This window comes from Cygnus olor, chromosome 2 (genome assembly GCF_009769625.2).
Source record: "Cygnus olor isolate bCygOlo1 chromosome 2, bCygOlo1.pri.v2, whole genome shotgun sequence".
NCBI lineage: Eukaryota > Metazoa > Chordata > Aves > Anseriformes > Anatidae > Cygnus > Cygnus olor.
This window is the reverse complement of record NC_049170.1, coordinates 145,892,620-145,900,485: the sequence shown is the minus strand read 5'-3', so window position 1 is coordinate 145,900,485 and position 7,866 is coordinate 145,892,620. Positions and strand designations below refer to the sequence as shown.

Sequence of the window (7,866 nt, the reverse complement as noted above, 5' to 3'; positions counted from 1 at the left end):
TGCAGGAACAAGTGACAACTTGATCTGTCTGTAACTTAGTTACCTCATCTGTAAAGTACTCTTTTATATTAACTTTTATACCACAGCCATTGCTACTGGAGCTGAATGTCTGCCAACCCTACATTAAGCTACATGACTATGCATCTTTCAAATGATCTGGGTTCTTTCATCCTTTTCTTACAGGAGAAGCATGTACGCACAGTAGGGGGGGAGGGTGGGGGGGGAGTGGGGGGTTGAGCTTGCCCTCTGCCTGAGTTTCCAATTGACCTGGCTGATTTGGGTCTTGCTATTGCTATCAGCATTGACAGGTCTGCTCAGGCTGATCTATAAAGTAAAGCAGCTATTTCTCTGAGCACCCAGTGTATTTTGAAATGGCATGCTTGCTTGGGTTTCGTTGAGTTTTTAATATGTGTTTTGTTTCAAATAGACATCTCTTTAGATTCACATTAGAGAACACGGGGTGAAGAACTGAGGCTTATCTTCAAAAAATGATGTGAGATTTGTAAAGGTCTTTAGTTTCTTGGTGGAATTAATCCACCATTTCTGTCCCCAGAAAGTTTTCTCTTCTAGACATCAATCTGGTGTACTTATAGCAGAAGTGAAGGTCTTGACAATGCTTTACACCTTAGAGGGTTGGATGGTCATCCAGATCTCCTGGGCTCAGTCCGTTGCATGCCCAGGACCACCTCAAAGTGGTGTTGTGTTGATAACATTAATTAATGACTGTATGAGGTTCAGATGCTGAAGAATAATATCTAAGATGGACAGATATATTTTTTTACTTGATGGGACTCTCCAAATACAAGCAAATACAAGCAACCTGTGATCTAACAATGCAGCACAAATTTTGCAAAGTACCAAGAGACAGAAAGGTAAATTAAGAGTAAGGTGACAGCCAGAATAGCTTTGCTTTTACTCTTATGGGTTTCAACATTCATGTTATTTTAGTGCACACACATTCTCTAACTCACTAACTTAGTCTTTCAGAAGAAAAAAAAATAATCTAGGCATTCCTCCAAACTGTTATGCCACAGCCTTCAATCTGGTAAAATTGCCAATTTATGCAATGGGTGCTTTTACTGAAGTTGAATTTTAGAACTGGAGGACTACACAGTATCTCTTCTTTGTTTCTGTTAAGGAACATCCTTATTTGCCTATCTGGCATAACTATTGTAAGTTATATTTACTGACTGGAAACTTGGCAAGTCCAATATTTGTTCTTGGTAACAAGATACTACCCACAGTTTTTACTTACAGGGCTCTGCAGCAACCAGGTGGAACATACATCATTAGTTTACTGAATTATAAATATACTTTAAATCATGATTCAAAAATGCTCAGTTACAGTATATTAAATAAGAAAAAAAAAAAGTTTAATGTAAAACCAGCTTTCCATAGTAGAATTAACAAAATCAAAATAAGCTTTTTATCAACTTTATTGAAACTAATTCAACTTTCCAAGAACTAAAAATTGGTTTCCTGTCTTGACTGTTTTGGAATTACTTACTGTCATCTGTTTCAGACGTTAAAGGATATGATTTAATATCAGCAATAAGGCCTCTGTTCCTACTTTGGCAGGTGTTAATTATTTAAACACTACTCATTTAAATTTGTTTCCAATCACTTTTTTTTTTTTTTGAGTGATTTGCTTTACACGTTTCTTCACGTGTATTTTCTGCACGTACAAATAAAATCAGGGGGAAAGTCCCTCAGTCAGTCAGTAGCTCTATTTCCAACTCATTCAGTCTATCTTTAGAGAGGCAGGTAGAGACAGAGGGATATTTCATGTGTTATGATCTTCAGTGATGGAATATAATATATAATACATCATTTTTATCCCTTTTGTAATAATTTGTTGTTCTCTTAAGCAGAGTGCTGTGGTTTCTGCATGCTAATTCATTCGTACGTAGTTCGTAGTACGTAGTACGAATGAATTGCAAAATGGGTCACAGTTCCTGAAACATTTGTTGGGGTTGGAGTAATACAGACAGGCTTCAACAAAAAAAAAGGGGGACAAAACTTTAAAATACATAAATACATACAGTGGTTTCTCCACACATATGATCCCACCAGTGTGTTTACTTGCAGTGACAAAACCACAGCTGTATGAACATTGCCTGTTTCTGTCCAGCTGTATATTTATAATGACGAAAAATGGCTCTCTTGTTGTATGTGTCTAAATTTTCATCTACCATAACGTCAGAATCATCCTACTTTTTTTTTTTTTTTAAAATCCTTTTTCTTGTTCTACAACACTGTACTAGAGAAACAGGAACTCTTAGCACTGTACAACAGACCTCTGTCTGGTGTGAAGTGAAATTCTCATTCTACGACAGATAACTTGTAATTTAATACATAATTCTTGTCAGTAAAATAACATAAGGGAAAGCTAGAGCAGAGGGAAAGCCAGGCATAAGAGAGGGAATTTTATGCACCACTGGGAAATGAGAAGCTGACAACTATAGGTATTTCAGTTCTACAAGGCAAGTCATTTCATCCTGGTAATAAATGGAAAAGGTGGGTGTTTGTTTAGATTTAGGCCACTCAGTAATGATTTTAACACTCCACCAAGCCTCCTGCCAAGACAAGCACTCCAAGGCCAAAATCTGTAATGAACTCTCATCTTCTCAATTATAGATTCAGCCCCGACCAAAACGATATCCAATATTCCCCTCCCTGCACCACGAGCACAGCGCCGCACTGATGGACGTGCAAGCAGCCTGGCTCCTCATGGCTCCCTGCTGCTGCTGGAGACCCTGCCGCCAGCCCAGCCGCTGTGCTGGGGAAGCAGCACGAACACCCGCCGCCTCCTCTTCTCCTTCTCATTGCCCCCCACCCCTGCTCAATGGAAAGTGTGAATGCAGAGAGAGAGAAATAGTGCTGGAGGCGCCAGGGAGGAGGAAAGGAGATGATGGTCCTTCCTTCACCTCCAGGATCTGCCCAACCCCTTTCAGCTGTGGGGCTGACTTTGCCCTTGCAGCTCTTCACAGTGATTTTGTTGGCAGGTCCCTGGTACAGCTTGGCCATCTGCAGCACTGAGGCGGTGTGTAAAGAGTACTCGGTGCTCCCCTAGCGTGCTGCTATCTTAGTCCATGCCCGTCTTGATGTTGCTTCAAGCGATCTTTGGTATCTCCACCTCACTTGCACTTGTCGCTACGCTTCCTCTTTCTGACATTTGTTCAGCAAAAAAATATAAAATGTAACTTTCTTTCCAAGACTTACATATAATTCATCTTCTTGGCCTCACTCCTTAGCTTGTTTTCTGCCACCCTTTCTTATTGTTTTTGCTTATTTTCCCAGATGATTTCATACTTCATTGAACTTTTTTGTTTTTTTTTTTTTAAACTATCCTGGAACGTTAGCCCTTGACCTCACTGCCTACTGGCTGGTCCAATTCCATCTTTGTCTTCTCTCTTATAATGCCATAAGCATTGATCTGCCTTATCTCAGTCCTTTTCAGCCTGATATTCTCCAAAGGACTCATAAAACCATGGCTCATGTGGAGACCCCAAGGTGAGAAACTGGAGACAATAACATTCAAAATATTTTTGATTAGTGAAATAGTTATGCATTTACTTTGGGGGTAAAAAGTACCCACAGTTCAGGGGTTTAAGGAGAGGAAGAAACTCTAATGCAGCTTTTGCTTGACTTTCGGGATCTGTGTGAAGAGACAGGACTAGGAGCTCTGTGCTGCTGCTGCTGCGGCTGCTTGCTTTTTACAGTTGTTGTTGTGATCTGCTTCTGAGCTAAATGGATCACTGACTCTCTTTCAGCACACTTTTCAGGTCATTGCCCATCTTCCCAATAGAAGGTGAGGTGTGAACAGCAGAAAAAACATGTTAAGATATGGAAGAAAGAGCAAATACTTTGCCAGGCAGAGGGATCAGAAGAATGTCTTTCCACCATGGAGTCAGGGACTGTGGTTAATTCAGAAAATTACACAGTGGAGGGAAAAAAATAAAATAAGAAACTCAAAGCCAAAAAGACTGCGACCTCAAACTAGGTCTGCATTACTCTGAAGTTCTGATTTTTGCTCAGAACAATGAGTCTTTTGCATTGAGAAAGCCTTCATCCTTTGTGTTTCCTTAAATAGTAAAAGCTGCCTTTATATGGTGTTGTGTTCTTCATTTATACTGTATATTACAACATTTTTGTGCTGTTCAACAGCTGCCAGTGGATAACTGAATTTTAGAGGGTAAGTGCTATATACAATACTTAATACAGTCTGTCCAGTCATTCAGCTCTCAATCATGAGTAGTCAGGATTCATAGGTCTACCCATGAGTTCAGCATCACTCCTGAGTGAGTAAGAATCAGAAGTTTTGGTCTCATCTTCCTAAAAAATTATAAAATGTGATTAGCAAACCTCTAGATGAGAAATGAAAAGAAAGATTATTCTGTTACTTGTGTTCTCAGATTAAATCTGGTGTTAGTTCCTTTTAGTTACTTGCTTGTGTACAGCAATCTTGGCAGAAGGCATTAAGTTGTATGTAGGTTAATTACTTAATGTTTCTGAATTGCTTTGAACATGAAGCAAGTGCCAAGTATTACTAATATGATGTGAGACAACATTATAATAAGCTGGGGGTTTCATCTTCTGCTTCTTTTATCATCCATTAATGCATAGTCTTTGTTTGGTGCTATATATAGATAGTACATACAATTATTTGTTTGGTGCTATACATAGATTGTACATACAATTATTTGGATTCAGTACAACTTGAATTCTTTTCCCGCCCTCTCTGCAAAAGGAGGGAGACATAAAATGTAAAGAAACAGATATTCAGAAGGGAGAACTTTCTTACTATGACCCACGACTGAAAGGGATATACAGGTATCCCCAAACCTAGAGAAGAGCAATGCAGTCAGCTAACCTGAAAATAAATCAGTGAGTTTGTTTTAGAAAAATATACATAATTATATTTTAAAAATATAAAGTTCTCCATCTAATAAGCTGGTTAACAATTTGATTACCTTCATTGCTTGGAAACTGCACCTTCTTTTTGTGTGAACTCAAATTCTGGACACTGCATCTTCAAAAGTCAGGTTAAAATTACCTTGTTACTTCCCCTGACTAAATAATTCTGGTTATTAATCAGCTAACTCTTTGAAGACTTAGCTATGAACCACTAAGGCCTGTATTTTTGAAAAACTTTTATTTTTTCTGGGTGGCCCAATATGCTCAGTGTTACAGATGGTAATTTTCTGTTCCAAAATAATATTACCTGACATTGATATGCCTTGCAGTTTAATTACAGATGAAGACTCTGTTGAAAGCATTTGCCTTTTTCATATTATTTACAGATTTACCTACCAACAACAGCTAGCAGTATACCTCCACCGTGGATTTCCAATTATTAATGTCTTAGACAAATTTAGGTATTTCTGCATTTCTTCAGAGATATATGTTCTTTTATTATGATGGTGGTCAGAGCTTTGTAATGATACAACCCATTTATTTACCAGTAGGAAATTGACGTGGTCATTCCAAGCTGGTTTGAGGCTTGGAGTGGTTCCACCTCAGTAGTGGACATCTTATAATTTAAATAAATATTGTTTCTCATTTTGCTACCAGGCCTTATACCTTTCATGTGACAAAACCTATCTACCTATCTCCAGACAAAAGAGTAAGGTCATTTCCTGGTAGGCTGATTCAGTTGTCTAAACATGGTTAGTAGGGCGCTTGGATGGTATGCTTCATGAACTAAAATTAGTTTGCTTTTTTTTTTTTCCCAAGGAAACTTTTTTTTTTTTTTTTTAAATCAGTCATGTTTTCTTTCCATGAAAACATTGACTTTTTGTCAGAATTAAGGAAAAATAACCTTATGAAAAAAATTCTGAAAAACTATTATTTTTTCTTCAAAATATTTTCGTGGGCAAAGTCCTCCTTTTTTGATCTATGTTAATATTAAGATTAATGTCTAGTTTTAGGAGATGAAAAGCTACAGCATGTGTCTAGCAGAGTAATAGCGTCTGTGCAAGTACAACCGTTTCCCTACACAGGGTCTGAAAATCATGGCCTATGTGGCTTTTGCCTCTTACACAAGGAGTAATTTAAGGGTTTAAAATGAAATCAAACTATATGGTATGTTGTCCAAGCGTATTGAAACAAAAATATAAAAGTGAAAACCCAACACATCATAAATAAAATGAAATATATCCAAAAATAATTAAAATACAGGTCATGAATTAAAAAAAAAATAAACATTTATCTTGTTAACTTGAAACCTAACTTGGACAAAGTAGTTTCATTTTCTTTGGTTTTCATGAACATAAGATTTTATGAGTACTGATATCGAATTACCACATATTATCTAAAAGCGCAACATAAGATCTGTCTGGGCAGTCAGTAAGATGTCATTCATTATTGTTTCACCTTGGGAACTGGATATTCAATCTGAAAAAATAAACACTCAATGTATGCTCCATCCATGTGACAGGACCTTCTGTTATAACTTCCTTTCTGAAATATGGCTCCTACCTGATTCGAGCTAAAGAAAACCCTACCAGATTTGCATAGGTTGTAACTTACTCCTTAAATACCCCAAACATTTTACTCCCTTGAGTAGCTCATAAAAAACAGAATTCTAAAACACATTTTCCTGTTAAGTATTGATATGTTAAGTGCTGCTTCTATTTTGAAAGCTTGGTAAATGCTTAATGTCAGTTTTGTCTGATATCTTGTGTTTATAAATTGTGTTCTGTCAATTCATTTCCTCTGGCAACATTGTTAAATTTTGCTAGCAAAGGGATGAAAGAGGTCAAACTTTAACTCTGTGGCAATTTCCCTTCTTGTCTATCACTTTCACAGGCTTTACACTACATCATGAAATTTTCATGCTCTGACTGACTTTCCTACTCACGTGTGAAGAGATTCAGGCCCTTCTCAAAGCTTCATTGCAGATCAACTAATGTTAGGAAGGTGCTTCCAATATAGCAGTGTCAGCCGAACAGTTCACACCATCTTTCTTCTTACCTTTGCTTTTGGACAACTGGTATTCCAACCTGAAAAAATTATGCTTTTTTCTTTTGCTCTTTTGAGGATGTGTGTTGCCCTCCCCCCTGCATTGCAGCCTGCTGGAGAAGAGAAAATATTTAGCTAAGAAGAATGATGCCATGCACCTGGTCTTTAATTGCAGCCTAATGAAAGAGTGAGCTCTGGCCCACTGAAAAATAATGGAGATATGGCTGAGCTGCTGGCATCCCTTTCATCACCAGCACAGGGGGTGACAGAGCAGGCCAACTTCTTACCTCAAGGGATTCCCGTCCTGAAACCAAGCAATGCATAATATGGCAGAGATCTTGTCCAGAAAATCTTGCACATACAAACTTTTAGTCTAATTGTGCTCTTAATATTTATGGGAGCTGTTTGCATTACACCTTAAAGAAACTGTTGCTGTCTAGTTTAAAGTTGGTTCCATATCCACAGAAAAATGTAGGTGTCAAACTCCTTGTTAGGTGTCTTGCTCATCTGGTCATGTCCAGCCTTTGTCCCTACTGTTCTTCTCTGCTCAGGTACCACCTGCTTGGGTGCACAACAGTACCCAAGAAAGAGACTTCATAAAGGAGCATGTCAGAAAGACATTCAAATTCCAGGGCTGTTTCAGGCTGTCTTAAATAAAGAGTCAAATGGGGAAGATGGATCTAAACTAATGAGATAGACCAAACATTGATGGAATTTAGATAGACTTTTCAGAGGAGCTAATTTAATTGAGTATAAAAATGATTTAAATATATATATACACACACACACATATATATATACACATATTTGTAAACTTATTAACAGGTCAAATTGCTAAGTCAAATAAAGTAAGGGATCTAAAAATAATCAAAAGCATTTATTATTTCCATGATCAGATTTTGC

At 37.6% G+C, this 7,866-nt stretch overlaps 1 long non-coding RNA gene across 1 annotated transcript; it reads right to left on the bottom strand.

Annotated features, from left to right (window-relative positions):
* Nucleotides 1-2,175: 2,175 nt before the first annotated feature.
* LOC121064817 lies at nucleotides 2,176-7,055 on the bottom strand. Its single transcript, XR_005816708.1, has 2 exons — nucleotides 6,976-7,055; nucleotides 2,176-4,335 (listed from the first exon to the last, which is right to left on the bottom strand). It is a non-coding gene; the product is annotated as an uncharacterized LOC121064817 (long non-coding RNA).
* Nucleotides 7,056-7,866: the final 811 nt, after the last annotated feature.